The following is a 20,272-nucleotide window of genomic DNA, read 5'->3' as shown; positions in this document are numbered from 1 at the left end:
TAGAGCTCTGTGATACATTTGCGTGCAGAGTTATCTTTCTGTCTACTGTTGTACCCAATCATAGAAGATAGATAATTATCTGACAAGCAGATTTGACATTTGGTAACAAATTGTAGCTATTATGGATGTCTTTTGGCTTAAATACATATTTCTAGCTACCAAAAATAATTGCCTTATATAAATGTTTTAAATTATTTAAATACGTTTCCTTCTACATTTGCTTATACATCAGATTTTTTTCAAATTTGACCGCGTGATAGAATTAACAGACAATAGCGTCTTACATTTAAGTAGGTTACAATCAAAGAGTGTCTTGTGACTTTTTATACCTTATTCTCTTCACAAGGCAAGACTGGAACTCAGCGTCAGATCAAAGGTGAAACAGTGGAGCTATCCAGTGACATGACCCAACCATAAATCATTGACGAATATGCAGTGCGATTGAACAAGTCTAGACTGAATAGAGAGTTACGCTGGTCCCTTGGTAAGTATATCGATGTGTAATCACACCTGTTAGACGTGTACACAAAGCTGAACGAATTGCCTGGTAAATCCTCCGAGATACAGCACTGGTCACAGGGCCCTCAAGGGGATCAACGCTGTCGTTTGCAAGAAAAATGTGCAATTAGAAACGCGAAGATTTACATATTGACAGCCGAACACCTGGGACTCTCCCATGGTCAAATTAGGCTTGAGAGTTATGTATCTTTGTACACCTTGGGAGTGGATGGATCATTTTGCAGTCTTCGCACGTACTTGAAGAACCAGATTCGCAGACGCCAAGTCATCGTCGACGATCATCATCGTCTACCATACTTGATTGCTAGATTGAATTGTCTCGTGAAGACATTTCGACAGTCCATTAAACCGAAGATTCTGCATCGGTAAGCGTATTTTCACATCTATGACGACTGAATTACGATCACCGGCATGGATTATGCACTGACATACACATAGTCAATGACAAATATATCCTAAAGAATCGCTACACCGTAAAACACATGGGGAATTATGCCCTTCTTCTCTGGAGGGAATCACTGACTCCTAGGGAAAATACATCAATTATGAAAAGAGGGTGATGCAAAATTTCGGGTCACACAGTCAACTGTGTTACGCGGGTAATCTCCTACCAACAATGCGAATCTAACTCAGTACATGTATGTAAATATTTGCCAAATAAGAAATTCCGTGGCAAGGAATGGGTTGGAATAGCGGATAACAGAGAATAGAATGCTATGTTTTATAGCCAGGTAATTTTAATTTTTGTCTTCAGTAGTATGTGCATACTACAAATCCACCTTCTCAGCCTAAAACGGTGTAAAATGAGAAGCCGAATGCAAGTGAGCAATTTCACTCTTTGATTCAACTTGTAGACTGCCAGATAAATGTGTATTACATTTACGTGAGTAGCTCAATGTTGCATGTGTAATGGAAATGGACGAGTTTTTCAAGAAAACAACTCAGTGTATCGTAATGGGTTTTCAACGTTGTTAATCTTAGCTCTATGGAAATGTTAATGTTCCTTTTTAGCTGCAAACACAACTTATTCGATGTTGCAAGGCAATTCTTGTCAATCCCTTTCAGTATAACACGCCAAGTATGATGAAATAAAGATGACTTATTTTTCACCTAAGGCATAAGCCAGCTTTAGGAGATGTCGATAATGATTTGCGATTAGCTCATCAGCTCTTTTTCAACATGTGACCGGAAAATATAGCCCGACAATCCTATGTCGTAATCTTGAGAGTGCAGATTTGAAAGTATCGACATTTTAGCAGAATGCACGTTCTCTTGAGACCAGTGCCTAAATTGATTGATCTGCTAATGCTAGGCATTGGAATGAAAGGATAATTGGGGTAGGGTAACCGGTTGATGTTCGCCGATCACAGGTCAACATACATGACGAGAATACATGATTGATGTGGATAATCTAAAATGATTTATAATTTAGAATCTAGAAATAAAATGGCTTTGAATTAATGGATAATATAGTTTACTTTTTATCACTGGTACTTGGTAACCGCTATGACCCCTATTTTATTGATGATTCAAATAAATGTACTTTATAATTGGGTTATTACTCTCGAAAAGAGTTTTTGTTTTTCAATAATTGGTATTGTTACATCTTATGACCAGGGTCATCGTATGAAGAGGTCGCCGAACGAGGCGATATTGGAGTAAGCTTATATAGCTACGTATTACGTGTGATTTAAGTCGACGAGCTGTTTGCCTGTGGGAGGAGTTTATTTAGTGCCTGTCTGTCGTTGCGCATGTCTTTGTCTCTGTCCGCATGTCCATGACAAGATAAGCATGGGTAAAATATTCAACAGTCTTGCTGACAAGCTGAATGCAGATGTTGATCAATTTCATACAAAGATGTAGTTAGGTGGTATTTAAAGAGCGCAAGCAGTCAAAGGTTATGTGGTGCCTTATTTACATATGACCACACCATTGCACTGACGTCTTCTATTTCGAGATATGCGCACAAGCATAGACCCTAAAGGTCTATGGTATAAGCATTAAAACATAACTTTGCACTGTGCATGTTAAACTGAGCATGATGGATGGCCAGATGTTAATTTATTGGCACAACTTGAATAATTTATTGGCCCTTTGCATAAATCGTTATTTTCATAGCATACTGATTTAAATCCGATAACATTTGACTCATAATGGTTGAGATACTGATAATGCAAACATATGGAAGCATCACAGCACATTGACCTTCTTTCGCCGAGTAAGCCTTACTGATGTGTTTCAATTTCCCTTTTGATAATCCGATAAAAACCTTGTTTGAATTGGTGCAATCGTATTGTCTTACTTAGCACGAAATTGTAATGCAAAACTTAGTCCCTTATCATTTTACATGATATGATAATTTGATACATATTCTTTGTTGTTGTTCCAAAATGAACCATGCATTTTACCCCAATTTACAATCACTTACATTGTTACCAGTGCATGTATATAATACGTGGAGGGACAGTGCAATAATTACTCAACGTTTTATTAATGCGCCAAATGCGGGTATCGGTAGTGCAATCTTGTTGTACCACTATATGGTTTTGCGGAGTTTCCTTTATAATATCTATGGACAGTGAATTATGTTGTGACTAGGTTTTCAATTTTGCGGATCATATTACAGCTACAGTACGTAAGGATGTTTGGCTGATCCATGTGGAGTCTAAGTGTAAAGACTATTGTAACAACTACATCGTAACCCGTGGAAAAGTCGATATGTTTATACCTTTTCAGTCCACTGCATAATAAACATTCGTAAATGTTTCTATTGTTCAAACTGCGTACGTATGAAGCTGTGAATAAAACACTTATAGATATGGTAGCTTTACTGTCATTCCTTTTACATTGACCTCACAGAAGCTGTAAACAGCAACGTACATATTTTAATATTATGCCCAGTTGATAGTGCGTAAATTGTAAGCTATAGGGACATAACTTCAGCAGTAGATTGTGGCACCTCGGTGATCGATGGTAAAGTAGTTTCTACATTGAAATTGAAAGACTTATTATGAACTTTCGATAAAACATTTTTCAAGAAAACTTTAAACAATTCCCTTTCGCTATAAGGAATAAAGGTCAGGGGTCACCGTGCAAAATCTTGTACCACAGGATCAGATTAATACCAACTCGCTAAATTTAAGAGGGCCACCATCCCTCTGTTAACTCTAAAGGGGACTTAAATTAAATTTTCGATTGTCTAAAAAAAAAAGAAATCCTGCTGGTGAAAACTCCACGAGCTTCAAAATGAGCGCCCCACAAGTGGTAGACCGATAATATAGATTTAAAAGTTTGAACGTCCAAATATCTGTGGCCGTGGCGCATTCTATTGTTATCAACGATACGTTCGTTTGTTTCCTTGTATCCTCGTGACCAAACGGCTTTAAAATAAGTAACATAGACAATATGTATTTTGTTATACAGCGATTTACGTTGTAACAAAAGTAAAGCGAAATCTTTGGTAAATGGCACGTATTCAGATGTACAGCGGCGGTTAATGCCTTGAAAGCATAATGTTACCATCAGTCGTACGAAAATCTCTTCCGTATAGGTTTTACGCGAAAACCATAAACAATTTTACTTCTTAGGACGAACTCATTTCTAGTACCCCACTGTGATTTTAAAGATTAGAGGCAGTATAATTCGACAGGCGTTCAAAAAAATCCATCCCTTTTACGTTTGAGTAACAAATCATTACGCGGCTTCTCTCAATTTGATATTTGCTATGTGTTTTGGGAATCACACTATTGCTTAAAACATCTAGTTTACAAAATGCAGATTGAAACACTGATGAGTTTTCCTTTATCTCGATTTTCAGGTATTCGTTGATTTTTAAGTAGATAGAATCTTATATTGAGTAGCCTGTTTACTACTTCGAGTGTATTTTAAATCCCAGAACGTTATTACTTTCCAACTTATCTCTCAGGAAGATTTGATCTTTCGAGAAAACATCATGACTGAGATGAGACTCAAACAGCATCTATGCTTTGCCGCCTGTAAAATCTGTTATAGTTACCGTCATCATGATAAAGGCAGGCATAGCCAAACTTTCCACGTACAGGTAGCGTGTTTACCTACACATATAGTCAGCATCTGCTAGCTATCATCGTGACATAGTTCACTTGTGGTTTCTATCGTTTAGTTATGAAGTAAGACATCAAATAGTAAGTTATACAAGTCCCTTGTTTTGGAAAAACAAACGATGACAATAAATCGATCGATCGATCAAACAATCAATCAACCAGCAGCAAGGTCAAGTAAACAATTAAACGAATAAAGAAGCGCCATAGGAAGAAATTCCCGTTTTTTTGAGAAGACAATCACATAATGCATGAATACCGGCGATAAATGTTTCTCAATTAATTAACTATTTATTTGGAATTCTTTTATGTCAAATGTAGCCTGTAGCAAAATATCACTTGTTTTTATCTTTGAAATTAGAGGATACAAAAAGACACATCTTGTGAAGATTTGGAATGATCTTACTAAGTCACGTGAGATAGGAGGAAGTAAAGACATATATTGTTGATTCTTGAACAGACACTATCCACCCTGATACTGTTTTCACAATTGTTTCATTTCATCTACTTTGCAATGGCGCATACATACACACAATTGATGAACGCCGTTCATTTCTTTTAAAAATGTGCACAAGAGTTGTTGCAGTTTTACCACATATCGTTTTACTTACTGGGTTATGAACTATTGATTTTGACTCCATAGTGAACAATTCAGAGAGAATATTTTATATAAAACTCGCCACTAATGTGATGCACATGGACCGATCATGTCAGGCGTGCCACACCTCCTTTGGCATTTTAATGTTAACATCTTAGCTAAAGCTTTCCCCATCGCCGATTCAGCACAATGTGCCTGTGTAAGGTTGTGACAAAGAGAAGACTTCTGAACGCTGCGAACGTTTTAATTCTCATAATTTGAGAATTTATTATTTTCATCTTCAAAGGATAATCGTTTTATCGTTTTCAAACGTACAGTCAGTATTAGGTATAAAGATTGCATAATCACTATAGGTCTATTCGTATATTATGGTCAATCTTCCCAAGGACCTACGTATCTCAGTCACTAAGATCCAAAATAGAAACTTGTTTTAATGTGTATGTGTAGATTCGCAAACCTTGCAATTACTGGAATTCATGATCAAAGTAAATGACAACACCTATAGGCGCCACTGCTTGAATTTATATCGATATGTCGATAAAGACCAACAGAACCATGTTTTCTTTGTTTCTTTGTGTTTTTGTTTTAATTTACAATAAATCTATATCGAAGAGCTTTGCAGCCTTATGACAACAATGAACAATTAAGGAGATATATAAAGTGCCTGATCTCCGCAAGCTCTGGGCGCTGTTCAATAGAAGAGAGGAGTCAAACTTGTATCTACAGACAAATCTTCAGAGTATGACGTAAATATGTTAATGATTGGGAGTACCAGATATTAAAGGAGACAATGTTCCAAGAAGAGGTCCAGAGAAGGATCGTCCAACGAAAGATTTTTTGTTAACCCATGAGGTCTTGAGAAAGCGGGAATAAGAGGAAGATCAAAGTTGTCTTAAAGGACAATACTGGCGAAGAAGTATCAGTGAGATATGATGGTTCCAGGCCTGAAATTGAATTGAAGCAAATTGAGCAACTGTATAGTGTATGTTTGATATGGTATGCAGTTGATGGAGTTCAGAAGAGGTTGGATATGGTCGGATCATTTTTGCTTTATAAACAAGCCATGTATGATATATGTTATACTCTCTTCAATTTTCCTATTAAATGTTTGGGACAGCCAGACAGAAGATAAAAAGTACCAATGCACAAATAACTGTTTGAGTAGCTTCAAGTGAGAGAGTAAGTAAGCGAAAATCTGAAAGTCACAACATTTCGGATATTGAGCAACTTTCTGTACGGTAACTTGACTTTGCAGCGGTATTATGTTAATGATATCGGTATTGTTGATACCTGCACTTGCACGTGTAAAAATGTAAGATTGGAATGATTTATGACAAGGCGTTCTTCAGTTTTCATCGCGAACATTCAGATCTGTAACGTCACATGTAAACTCAGATAGTTAAGTGGATTTTTGCCTTTGAATTTTTCAAATCGTCTGGTACAAAAGTCGTTTATGGCATTGAAACATAGTTCCTAAGATAACTCATGCAATAATTCATATTGTGTCATTTCAGAAGATGTAGATTTTTTGAATATTTACGTGCATGAAACACTGTAGTGGGTTAGAAAGAGAAAAATGTAACTTTACCGGGAGCAAGACATCAATATTTATTAGTCATTACCACTAAGTGACGCTGGCGCCAAAAATTCTTCCCATAGCTCTTTAATGTTGTCATTTACATATGGATTGATTTTCACTAAAATCCAGTAATTTCTCTAAGTAATGAGATTTATTCAAACACTACTCAACGCTTACAATGAACTGCAACTTAAAACTTGTTTAACGGGTTAGTTGCAGTTTGAATGAATGAATGAATGTACAGTCGTGTGGGTGAATAAGTAAACAACCATTTTCCTTCAAAAGTGATACCAATCGTAGGGACTCAAGAGTAAAGAGAGAAAGAAAGAAATATGCAAAACATGTTATGGAATTGATCAAACTAATAAATTGGTCTACTTGATTTCATTTAAAACGAAAAACCCATTAATTTTAATTGACAAGAGTTAAACGAGAAATTCTTTTATAAACAGCTCATCAATTACTAATTTGATAATGAATTATTTAGCATAAATGACTGTCATTTAAGCCCAAAGCATCGTCCTTTGAGACTGCATTTTCATCGTGTTGAGGTCATATGTATCTCCTGTCAAGAAAAGTGATGAAACTTTGCTTTCAGTCAACATGAATTTGCATTAACTATGTACAACATTGCTGAGTAAATATGCATAAAAAGTCTTTAACTATTATATATAGTTTATAGCTATTCTGTTGTACAAAACATAGAATAACAGAGACCAATGGTGTCGTCGACAAAGCAAAATGAGAATGCTTCCTTAGGCAAAATGTCCGTGAGAAAAAGTCTTAAGCAACATATCAAGTTTGATGACGCAATGGCCGATTTAAAACAGTGCACCTATCTTATATACTGTAAACTAGATCAACGAAGCGAGGTTGGCGATATTGAGTAATCTGTTGCAAAAAAAAAATAAAGCACCCATCGAGTCACTCACAGACATTCGTGTAAAAACTATTTTTTTGTATTACGGTTTCAAACGTGCCACTGACAATTTCTCCACAATTGGACAAAGACCATGCCACGTTAACCATTCAGTTACCATGAGATAATAACAGTCAATCGTCCGTTACAGATGAAAAGGACGATCAAATCTGATTCCGAACTATGATATGTAAATTAAATAGAGTAATTCCTATTTTCAATTATGTTGACTAATTGAAAATTGCTTGTCTTCAAATTCCCCCCCCCACCCCACAATCGCCTTTTTCTAGTACCATGACATGGTGTAAGGAATCTTGTCAAATCTAATCACACGAAATTTTAGTGATTTATTTTCTTCCCAGAGTTAATGCGCGGGCCATCTAATAAATATGGAAATGAACGACACCTTATATTAATAACTATGCAAATTTACTCGACTGAGCAACATGATGGCTAAAATTACCTGTAGGTATCCTTGAGTTACGGTACCTTAATACTCTCGAAATATCCAATAACAATAAAATTCCATGACCTTGCTACCCTTTATTGCACAGCTTCAGACTTCAGTTTTATTCGTTAATTATTTCAAATTTTTCTCATGGCTCCGATTGTGACATTCTACAGACGGATAATAGAAGGACAAAATAAATTGGAGCAATCGGACGATTAAGTGAAAAAATAACAGGCACTATTTCAAAAGCTACAGTGTTGAATATGACGCAGCGTATATGTGCAGGAACTTAACATATATCTGAAGAATGTTGACCAAGCTACCGTACCCTTACGATAACAACTTGATCGTAATGCTATGAAAGACAATCAGATCTTTCGTGTCTGCTGACCCAAAAGAAACACGGTCCGCTTTTAATTTCCTTGAGCTTTCCTTCCGTCTCCTAGACTGTCAAACATATCTATATCTTGACATACCCTGTAAAAATTTCAGTGCATTCCTTCATGATGGTTTTCAGCACAACTTGTTTTATGACGTCGTTCCAAGCTGACGTAAGCATGAGACTTAGGGCTAGTAAATTCCTTTTTATATCGTCGTTTCGTCCTTGTCTCCCTTCGTATCAGTTGCCTGCCTGGTCACGTGTCGGTGACTGAAAGAAAAGGTCTATCCTGGAGACGAAAGGAAATCAACAACATAATGCAAGTTATGTCTTCTGGAATTTTCTCATGATGGCAAGACGACTGGTTCGAAGAGAAATATTTGCATTATGACAAAATACTTAACCTTTGACTGCAAACATTTTGTGTATCAAACCGGTCAAAGTCCGCCACGATCTTGGCATGGGTCTCGTACATGAAGTCAGTCTAATCGATGTTGAGCATATATTCTTTCCTAATATTTCGAATTTTAGAAGCTAAAATTTCCTCATCCCATGAATCTATTTATGTGAAACAGGTTTACTTCCTCTGACGCAGTAAAATAGATTCAGACTCATGTTAACTTATGCAAACAATTTTGAAAATTTAATATGAATAATCAAGTTGCTTACTGAATTTCACAACATAATTACTAATAATTACCTACGAAAACCCACCTAGCGGATTTTGCACAGACGCCACTCTATTTAAATAACTGAAAGACACCAAAGAATTGATCCGTAATTTCAACAAATGTTTAGCACGTGATGGAAAGCATACTCTTTGAATGCTAGTCACATCGAAACTCATGTCAGCTTAACGTACATGGTGCAAAGAATATAGTCTTAAAATTTAGTAGGTTTACTAAATATTGATTGTAAATAAATCTCTTTTTCACACAAAATCGAACAAAACTTCCGCGCCAATACATACCGTTTTATTCACAAGTGCAGTCGTGCATTTTGATTTGTCCGTTCCAATTTCTATCCCTTATCCACTCCGAACATCGAATAAACTTGCTAGACAGTTTTCAACACAATGTGTACTTCGTGCAATTTACAGCTAACCTTTTGCAAATATTAATATTATGCAAAGTATATACAGATTGACATTCAATGCAATATCTGAGTATACTTGAAGAGGTTACCCAGTAAAAATAGGTAATGATCCGGCAACGACGCTGGAGATTACGTCAAAGTAATAAAGTTCTTCTGTCAGATTTCCTCTGCGTCGAGGTCGTGACAACTGCATGCGTGTCGTCGTAGTTTTTAGGTCAGCAGCCAAATTGGCCCTTGTCCAACAGCGACTTTCGCCAACACAAAGTGGAGACAAGTTGACACAATTGCTTAGACACGTATTTAAGCTTCAATGACTTTATTGCAAATGACAGCACTGCATCATCGGTCGACACGAAGTGCTTAAAAAGCCTAGGCCAACCACGAAGTCCTTAATAACGGTATACAGTGTTACAATATAGGAAGAATTACACCCAATACCGATCTGTCCAGGGTGCCTTGCTCTAAACACGAACACCAAATTGTTCTTGCATAAACCTTGGCACCGTACAACGATGATGAGCGACATGACACAGTCCGTTTGGTTTATCAAAACAAATTCCATATAATGTACACCGAACGCTGCGTGTCTAGTTCCTTGCTGCGTATTCATTACTGTGGCCTTCACGTCTGATATAGCGAGCGCGGTTTTACTAAGAAGCGAACTGAAAGGTTGAATGACTTTCTGGAAGACGACAGTCCAACCTTATTATTCTGGAACCTATCCCGGTAATTGCCCCAGTAAGTTTGTAAGGAAACTCTAAGACACACAATCTGTGTTAAAATGGCGAAAGATCCGTCTCCGGCAAGTTTAATACTTTAATCTTACAGTATTTCCCTTTTTCTAATTTGAAGTTATTTTCTTTTGTGTGTGGATAGTGGGCTTAATATGAGAGAGAGAGAGAGAGAGAGAGAGAGAGAGAGAGAGAGAGAGAGAGAGAGAGAGAGTGTATGGGGGGAGAGGTGGGTTCAATCAGAGAGACAGACAGAGTGATTGTATGTGCATGTATGCGTTCGTATTCATCAATGTGTGTGTTATTTCTTAGGCCAATTTTGATAATGTGTCTTCTTTATTTTTGTGCAATTCCTTTCACCTTTGCCACGTCTTCTTCAAAATTAACATTTAGATAAATAAGAAACAACAACTTGGAAGACAAGAGGTGGTGACTTGACTCGGGAAGATGTATAATCACTGCTTCGGTTTTCCTGCTTGAAAACTGCACGTATCAAACCTGCCTCAGCTTCAGTAAGGTGGGCGATATTAATGCGTTAGATCACCAACTTTACTGTGAAGCCAGAACTTACTTCACATATTCCAAGTGCTCAGGTCCAGACTTTGTGAAAGCTCGCACGCCATTGCACTATATACTGCATGCACAGCAAAATCAAAAGTTGATGGAAGAAAGAGTCATGCATTAAAGTTAAGACAAAATGGTTTTATCCTCAAAACACGCACTAAACCAAATTTCCAAATTCAATGCAATTTGTCGACCGGGGATGCATTTAACATTAATTAAGGGAATATTCTATCATTCAATTGCAGAGGCTTGCATAGAACAAGTAAATCATGATATCAGGTGAGCATTATGATTAGGCGGCACTGTCAACTTCAACAGACTTTTCAGACTTGGCGCAATAGACAAATTACTGACTTTGTTCATAATATTGCATGACTACCAACAACAACGAGTGCCATCATCTGACCAATGGGGATAATGCGTGACATATAGCACAAGCTACAAGGTGTCCATTGTCCGTACGTATTATTGCTATTATAGGTTATTGCCATTATACTGTATCAACATCTGTGTTCATGGCATTAAAAGTTGTTTCTTCCGTTTTAGCATGACATGTTTTAGCGAGAAAAAGGACGAGACAGCATAATCAAATATTAAGCGATTGCCGAACAGAAATTCAGCGTCCGGGATCCAGCATTGTTTACGCGAAGGATATATAGCATTCGTGCTTCGCCATGGCAGCAGAAGCGAAGCAGACGACAAAAAGTGACGTCTCTGATTTGGTGAAGCACAAACGAAATACTGTAATAAGGCAGTTATAGATTGAAGCAATATTCTAAACGAAGACACTACTTTTCTAATCGTCATGTATTTAATCATTTATTTACTTTTAACGTCGATTTTCCTGCAGAGTGCTCTCTATCTCCCTTTTAAGCTCCTTTGCTAGTTGAAGAGCCCGTTTTAGCAGGGTGCATTTTACCACGGCCGGCGTGTGGTTTCGTCCAATAAGAATGACACATGGGCGAGACTGACACGATGACATAACAATAACATGATTGTACTTTTATTGCTCTTGTAAAGTATGATGTAGCTGAATATTTTTCCTCTTTATAAACAAAGTGGTTCCAATACATGTCTATTGTATAGTGTTTAAGGTGTTTTTGTAGCAGTTATAGTGTGCCAGTCTGGAAACATACAATCTGTCAACTAAAGCCATTATCTGCAAATTTATCATGAAATATTCTTGTCAAAAATAAAACGAAGACATGGTATTTGAGCTTTGGAAGTTTTCCCCTATACAACAATCGTTCACACTTTATAGATGTGGATCGCGAAGAGCAGATGAAAGATTTGATGAAAATCAAGACAAGCTTCAACCATCGCGGCGATATTAGGCCTACTAGAAATATATGAATGGATTACTGCGATAAAGCAAGTTCAAATTTTAATTAGAGGCCTCTAATACGAGAATACTAATTTATGATAGCTGTACTAAGGGAAAGACAGAGTTCAAAGGTCGCACACGATCATTTAAGTATGTATGGTATGCGAGTCTCATCAAACTATGTACATACTGTGGCGTTGACAGCAAGATTTCATTAATTTTTCGAAAGTTTTTATTGAGCAAAATATTTCAAAAAAGCATCTCTCTACACGTCCGAAATGTATAGGAGTTACTGCACTGTTCGATATTGCTGACAACTTTTGACAGCGTTTTGGACGAGAACGGCTGACCGGTTCACAGCAAGAGAACAGTACACGCTTATTGTCTGTGTCCGGACACAGATTCCGTTGCGGTTGCACTAGCTTAGATGTTTTCATCAAAAGTGAGCAGGGTAGAGTCGATATTGCAGAGGAATGGGATAAACACCATGGAGTTCACTCTCTTGAAAAAAACTGTCTTCTAGGTGTTTTTTTTACATTGGATAAAATGCTCAAATGTAAAGACACCAAACATTTAAGGCATTCGAGCTGATGACTAATATAATCCCAAAGTGTTCTTGTCACGAATAAATCGTTGATGAATGATCCCCATAAGAAGCGAGTAGAGCAGAATGGCTCGAATTACTAAGATTAATGTATGCAATTATCCAAAAATATACGTTTTGCTTCAACATCCGACTTTGAAATTCTTGTACTTTTTTGGTCTCTAAAAACAAACCATATGTTAGCAGCTCACATCTCCGTGTACTAAACAAAAAATAGAACTCATTGTCTCATATTTCAACTTCAGACCTAAATGTCTACATACTCAACTACCTAAAACACGTTTCCTTAGTGCTTTTCGAAAAACACTTTAGGAGCTAATGTCTACGGCTCATATTTCGGGAATCTATCAAAGGCGATAATTATGAAAAATGACCTCAAGTAGCTATAGCTGATTCGGTCTTGTGAAGGTACGGTCAAAAACTAATATATGTAAGTGAGGTTTATCGATTCTCACCGACTTAGCAATTCAAATTTCAGGGATTTACTATTTTTCGCCAAAGCAACCATCGTTTATCGCTTTGAATTGCAAACGATTATTACCGCCATACATACACAGATACATAGATACACACACACACACATATATATATATACATATCTATCTATCTATCTATCTATCTATCTATCTATCTATCTATCTATCTATCTATCTATATATATATATATATATATATATATATATATATATATATATATATATATATATATATATATATATATATATATATAGTGTTATACTCCATGAGTGGCCGGGTCGCGGGTGTAGAAAAACGAATTTTATTTGATGAACCAACATAAAACATCATAGTGGAACCGGCTACCACATATACCAACTCCTCTGCCATCTGTTCGGGTGCCGCCCAACATTATATGGGGAAAGGATTTGCAAGGATTCCTCAGTTGTCCGATGATCGCATAGAGCGTGAAACTTAGAGTCACAAGTCAGTTACAGTTACTTTGTAACTCCAGCCATCCTGAAGTACAGACTGCTCTGCGGAACCGTACCGAGCACTCTCTCAACCAGCGAGTCTTTATGTGGGAAATAGAGTGGCAGAAGATTGAGGCTTTGCACTCGGGGTTAGTAATGGCAAATGGGCGAACAATATAGTTTGTCTCTGCGCAATTGACATTTGAAAGTTCAACGTAAAATGACTTGCATTCGTATTTGTGTTTTGAATATAGGGTCAGAAATACCTGCATTGAGCCTCTATTTCGATCCCTATAAGAAAAACTTGATAAGAATTTTTTCAGCAATATGCAAAATATAATGACTCATTGAAATTCTCAATCTTACGATGACCTCGGCACATTTTAATCTCAGCCAGACTATTTCATTTCAAAATTTCAAACAGCTTCAGAAAGATGATTCAGATGTAGAATAGGCTTCGGAGATAGTTATTTGGACTCTCAAACTTCTACAGTAAACTTTGATCTTCCACATATTGGGACTCAGTTTGAAGCTCGTGGAGTAAATAAAATTTTCACCAGCTTATCTTTGTGAAAATCGACCCCCACCCCCAATTAGCTAACATTAAAGTGGCCGCCATTTTGAATTTCAAAACCGTGTATATATTGGGGTAATTTGTTTCTCTAGTACTAAATTTGACCAGATGGACGCTTGCTTTCATTCTTGCTTTCGAAAGAAGATAGTATAAATTTTCTTTAGGAAAGTTTGGGCATAATTTCTTTAAAAAATTATCATTCAGACTGCTCACTTGTACTACTGTGTTTTACCGAGCAAGTTGCGTACGTGTCCAATTTACACAAAACCCGACAACTTCACCAGTCCAAATGATTGCTTTTTTTCCCGTTTCTCAGGAAGGATGCAGTCGATACAGAGATTCCGACCATCGATTGTTTTTCGAGTGCACTAAAATCCGATAATAGATGCGAGGAAGGCTTGCTAACAAGACAACAGTCGAAGCGAGAGTGGTTTCACCATACGAAGATTTTACACAACATCTGTCTGCCTACCTCAGAATGCATGCACTGTACTAGTCTGGGAATAAATAAAGACGGAACTTTAAAGAAAAAAAATATATGTCGGGTAATTTGTCATTTCTCGACATTCGCAATTATCAAACGACGAGTCCATAAGCATTTACTCTTAACTAATGCAGAAAGAACTAACAAAAAAACCAAAAAAGCAAAACAGATTTCGTTACCAACTTAAATTGCAAAATACGGCATCGTCTGCAGTACTCAAGAAAGGAAAGTTGACATATTATTTAAAATAATAGAAATGAAACGAAAACAATTTGTCTGAACAAGGTATGTGGGCGATTTTTACATTGCCGCCCCCGATGTAAATATACATACACGTGGAAGGCATACTCCATTAATGACTGACAGTCGTCGAGTCTTTTTATGTCGTTCAAAATTCAACCCTTTCCAATGGTTATTAAGTATTCCATTTTCCTGTTTGTTCACAATGCTGGTATAAATTTCGCATCCTATGTCTCAGTGGCAATGCCATTGGAAAGAATAAGATCAGCATCATCAATTTTTGTTACATTACGATTGAGATAAAAAGTAGATAAAAGGGGTTACTTTCAAAAAATTCTTTCCCGCTGTTAGAGCTCAGAAATGCTTCATTATTCACTCGCAGCGGCAGTTTTGATGATTTACGGCCTGGAACGACATTGATAACTATAACTACGACGACATACAGAAAGACCCGTTGCTGCCACCCAAGTCGCAGCCCCTTTCGCCCTTTGTACCGGTTCCCGTGAAAAGCACACTCGCGGTGTCCGAACAGCCCACACAGATTACCACGTCTACGCGACTTCCCAGCATGCAACTGAGTGATGAAAAATAGATAATGGTACGTTGCAGTTTCCACGGTGTGTGGTAATAAAGCTGACATTTCTAAAATAATAACCTCTCTCGTGTAACAATGACACATCCATCCAGACATACATACGCCTTTCTACATGACGTAAACCCATGATTTGTCTCAGTGTCCGCTAATTGATGAAGTAACGGTCGTGGGGCTCCAGCGCTTGTTGCCCGTAAAATATCAACCCTGGGGCAATGCATTTGCGCGTATAGTTACACGCGACTGAGCGTGCAGGATAGTCCATCGCATCACTCACGGCAGGACTTAGAATATATAATTTTAAATTCTAGGGAATGTTAAATTTGGAAAATTGTTGCCATCTGCTGCAATTGTTTGTCCAACTGACGTTTTCATATAGGTATAATATGATGGTAAATTCAAGAACAGTATTGAAAAAATGACTGGCTTTTGACAAGACAGTACATTTCATCAAACACTTAATTGGTGCATTTTAATGCGTAATGGACAAGTTGATGGCCTTGATACGAGAAGTACGGAGCACAGATTGCACTTTCAAAATGGAAGGTTTTGTTATTAATGTTAAGCTAACTAAGTATGAGTCTCGAAGGAAACAGGAAAAACGACCGTTCTGGTTTCGGAGCAACGATCCTTCTTAAAAAACATTGTGTTTGCACTTGCGTGTTTTTGTCACAAATCGAATAACCACTCTTTATCTGACACAAGCATAAGAGCATAATTTTAATGAGAAATGACCACGTTATGAAATGCCACGCATTGCCTTGTCCGATAATATACATTGTTCACGTATTTTATTTTCGTGAAATATCCAAAACAGTGTGTCGCCAGCAAACAGATATATGCGTTTAGACGAGCTGTATTGTGTACACCGGGATGACGTAAATCCGTCGAAGTCATGAGAAATGACGACATCTAATCATCAATGTGTTACGTCATGGCAGATACGACGTTAGGCACTGTCATCGCAGTGGAGCCAGTCAGCTTGACGAGAAAGGACACAACAAGCGAAAATATTTTATCATTTCCTCGTTGCTTTCTTCAGTCGATAATAGGCACGGCTAGTTTGACGCAGTTGCAAAGATAATGAATAAATTTCCAATTTTGACGTACGTTTTGTTGTACAGCGTGTTTGCAATACGGCGCTTCGTTCTGAAATATGAACTGATAAACTAGCCTTGTAAGCTTCTTATTGCATAGCTAATCTTGTAAACATGCCATATACCAACAACAGAAGAAAGGATAGCCTAACACAAAAATTTAATCACATCTTCAGGACAATTACTCAATAAAAATCACCATTACATATGTGAAATCTCATTTTAACCCCCAGAGCTTGATGATTCATTGGACGATAAGGGAAATATTGAAAAATTCAAGCGACCCGCTGCGTTGAAATTCTGGATTTTCGCTGAATACAATATGTCCGGGTGTGTTTGAATTAACTGAGCCAAATTTAGTAATTTGCTGGAGGAAATTGCATGTGTCGATTTCACAGCGAGTCAAGCTCCAACAGCCGTGGATGCATTGCTTGGCAACAAACTAACAGTATCTGTTAAGGCAAGGCTTATCATTTTTGAGCTCTAGGTGAGTAACTAATAGGCCTTGACATCGGAGAGACATAATCTATTCAGAATGCATTAAGGAGGCTTGCTTTCAACATTTCTTTGTCCTGTGTTTCTACTCTCGCAGCTAGGAGGGCAGTATAATCTACGCTTCTGTTGATAGTCAACGATGCACAACTTTTGAGTGAGGCAGGACGTGATCCTTTTAAAATTTTACTTTTTGAAATCACAATTCTGAACTATTACATGATACTTCTTTCATGCAGAATCCTACTTCTCTTTTTTGCCTCCTAAAGAGAGTTGCTGCCTTAAGGTGTCAGCATCAAAGTTCGTCCGATTTTAAGATTCATGCAATGTTCCACCGACATTGATTAAAAATGCAGTGCTGAACGATATCAGTGGGATCACCGTACCCCTTAGGACTAAACTCTGTCTGAAGTATAACATTTCGACCCGTTCAGAAAGATCTTGTCGGTCATTGATATACAGCTGTAGCTCCACTGCATTCATTACGGCTTTTTCCTAGAGAGGCGGTTAGTAGCGGCGTGGATTGCAGTAAGTGCACTCGGGCAATTTCCTAATGAACGCTTTCTGAGGAACAGCATTCGGGGAAAGACTCCTTTCATCGGAGTCGCATGCATAATAACCTCAGCAATGGCTATCATGTCGTATCAGTCTTCACCTGACGAAGACGTATACCTGATCATTGTATTTTTTCGACAAAGGGTGAGCCATGCAGCGGAGCTCTTTACGCGTAATCAGCTTTACTCACTCGTGTATAATGGCAACAGGATTCGCTCAATGCCCATTGTCGGTGTGCAGCGTTGACGCACTTCGGGATATATCTCATTTTTAGCCGATATTATTCCGTATCGACTTAGAAAATATCATTTTCGTCTAAGTCATGACTTTGTAACAATAGACAAATCCACGATTTTACCCTATACTGCATTAGATACCTTCCACAGATGCGTTGCACTGTAGACCTGTGCATGACAAGCCCTACATGCTACCTTAATGTAAATGAGTTACAAGTGGTCAAAGGTCAGACTCAATACTAGGCAGGGATTCCGAGCAGAGCTGGACGAGATCAGCGAGGGAGCTCACAAATTACGCCGACGCTTACAACGCGGTGTGGCCTGTCCTTGGCGCTGCGAATAAGTCTCTTGGAGATGCAAAATATTAAGGTATGGAGATATTTTCTACACACTGGCGAAATTTTTACAGTGATATTAACTGTATTTCTCGATGCGAGAATTTTTTGTGGCACAATTGCGCGTCGCCACAGCTACAAGACGAATGATTTCGCGCGATTTATACACAAGCCTTCTCCAGCATTGCAACCCATTTCAAAGCTTATTGTATGTGACTGCCGAGGAGAAAGCTAAGTGCGCTGTGGATGCTGAGTGTCGCTAGTACATATATAGTTGCAAGTGCGATCGCGGAGTTTTTTTTTAAAAACGTCAGACAAACGCGAAACATTTCAGCTCTGACCGCATCACATAGGAGGCGTAATGATCCGATGACTGCAGCAATATCTCAGCCATAGTTGCCGTCAAATTTACGAGTCCCCGGCTCATGCAGCTCTACATAAGCCAGTGAATTAAAGCCCCGTTGCTGCGTTTCTTTTATATCAATTAAGAGAAAGAAATCAGAATTCTTCACACGCGTTCAACATTTGTTTAATTCGCGTTTGATCCGTTATATCAGGCGATGATTGGTTCGCGGATTTAGTGGATCTGCGGGAGACATCGCGCCAGGATGATTGTCAGCAGTTGTTGTTTCATGGTCGTTGTTAAGAACGCTCCACGGTGCGCGTCCGCAAAATCAAGCCAAGCGCGCGAACAAACCATACAAATAACATGTCAAGCGCCAGGAAATGAGTTCTTTACTATTTCGCAAGAGCACATTATTTCTCAGAATATACTGCATGAGACTATTGAGACATCTTCGAGTCCAGTAACTGACACAGTGTAACGTACAGTAATCGCCGTATTTCGACATAGACAACAGTTGAATCTTACTAATCGATGAACTCGTTATTTTCTGCATGTCCCAGCAATAATTTTGAAATATTACCGTTTAAGAAAAACATTGATTCCCGAAAACATATAGCAAGATCGAGTGTTCAGATATTTATAGAGACTAAAGCAGCGGTACATAATCGTTTCTTTAACACATGACCTCTTCTAAGTAAGATCTTTGCCCTGACGGTGGATTTGAAAAACTGAGCGAATTTGTCATGGCGCAACTTGAACAAATTGCATGCCAACAATCACTGGATGGTAACGATTAATCCATGCTTACGCTGTCCTAATGATTGCTGTAATTTCTCCAACTTTAATGATTTGAAAGGTTTTGAAATGGCCGACCGGTCGAGCAAGAGAAATTTACGTGAATTGAATCTGCAAACATAATTCATGGAAAACTTGTCACTTTAAACGAATGGAAGTAAAATAAAATCGTTGGTCTTGTGTTAGAGAGTGCAGGTGATCAAGTTGATGGAGAAATGGAGAAAGAACTGTTAATGAGCAATATTATAGTGTTGATCCATCTCTTTCCGAGATTTGACGTCTCGGGTACGGGTGTTGTGTTAGTGCACGAGTGTGGCAAGAACGTTTGTGAAAAAAATTGTAGCAATTTTGGTATGCAGACACAGCTCACCAGTGATTTTATTGAGCATATTAAATACGGATTATTTTGAGCATCTTCAATGAGTTTCTCGGTATGCGGCCACCTTGGAGCACATAGTTAACAAGCAATCGCGTATGGCGGAAATGTGGGACTTGCTCTAGCTTTTAATTTTAGTTCAGTTAAATTGACAGATTGTTCATAAAGCCCAGTACACTGTTCATTTGCCCGACGTATCTTCAAGATAAATACCGTTTTGACTTCTCTTGGAATAATATTTGGTTAGTGACTGTGGTACGTTTTACCAGCCCCGTCTTTGTAACTGTTCAACATCACCTTACCAGGCCACAACAAGTGACTGATAATTTGAGTGTATTACTTGATAATGCTATAATTGGTCGGTCGACACTAGTACATG

General features: G+C 37.9%; 1 protein-coding gene across 2 annotated transcripts in view; it reads left to right on the top strand.

Annotated features, from left to right (window-relative positions):
* Window positions 1-18,178: 18,178 nt before the first annotated feature.
* Window positions 18,179-20,272, top strand: part of LOC139121851 (G-protein coupled receptor 54-like) — a 190,286-nt gene continuing 188,192 nt past the window's right edge. Inside the window, exon 1 of one of the 2 annotated variants that reach the window (XM_070687077.1) lies at window positions 18,179-18,410. The gene's annotated coding sequence lies outside the window, so the exon portion shown is untranslated. The remainder of the gene's footprint in view (window positions 18,411-20,272) is intronic. The other variant, XM_070687073.1, reaches the window with a different exon arrangement.

Source organism: Ptychodera flava, chromosome 21 (assembly GCF_041260155.1).
Source record: "Ptychodera flava strain L36383 chromosome 21, AS_Pfla_20210202, whole genome shotgun sequence".
Taxonomy (NCBI): Eukaryota; Metazoa; Hemichordata; class Enteropneusta; family Ptychoderidae; genus Ptychodera; species Ptychodera flava.
Note: the sequence above shows the minus strand (reverse complement) of the source record. Positions and strands in the feature narration are given on the sequence as shown.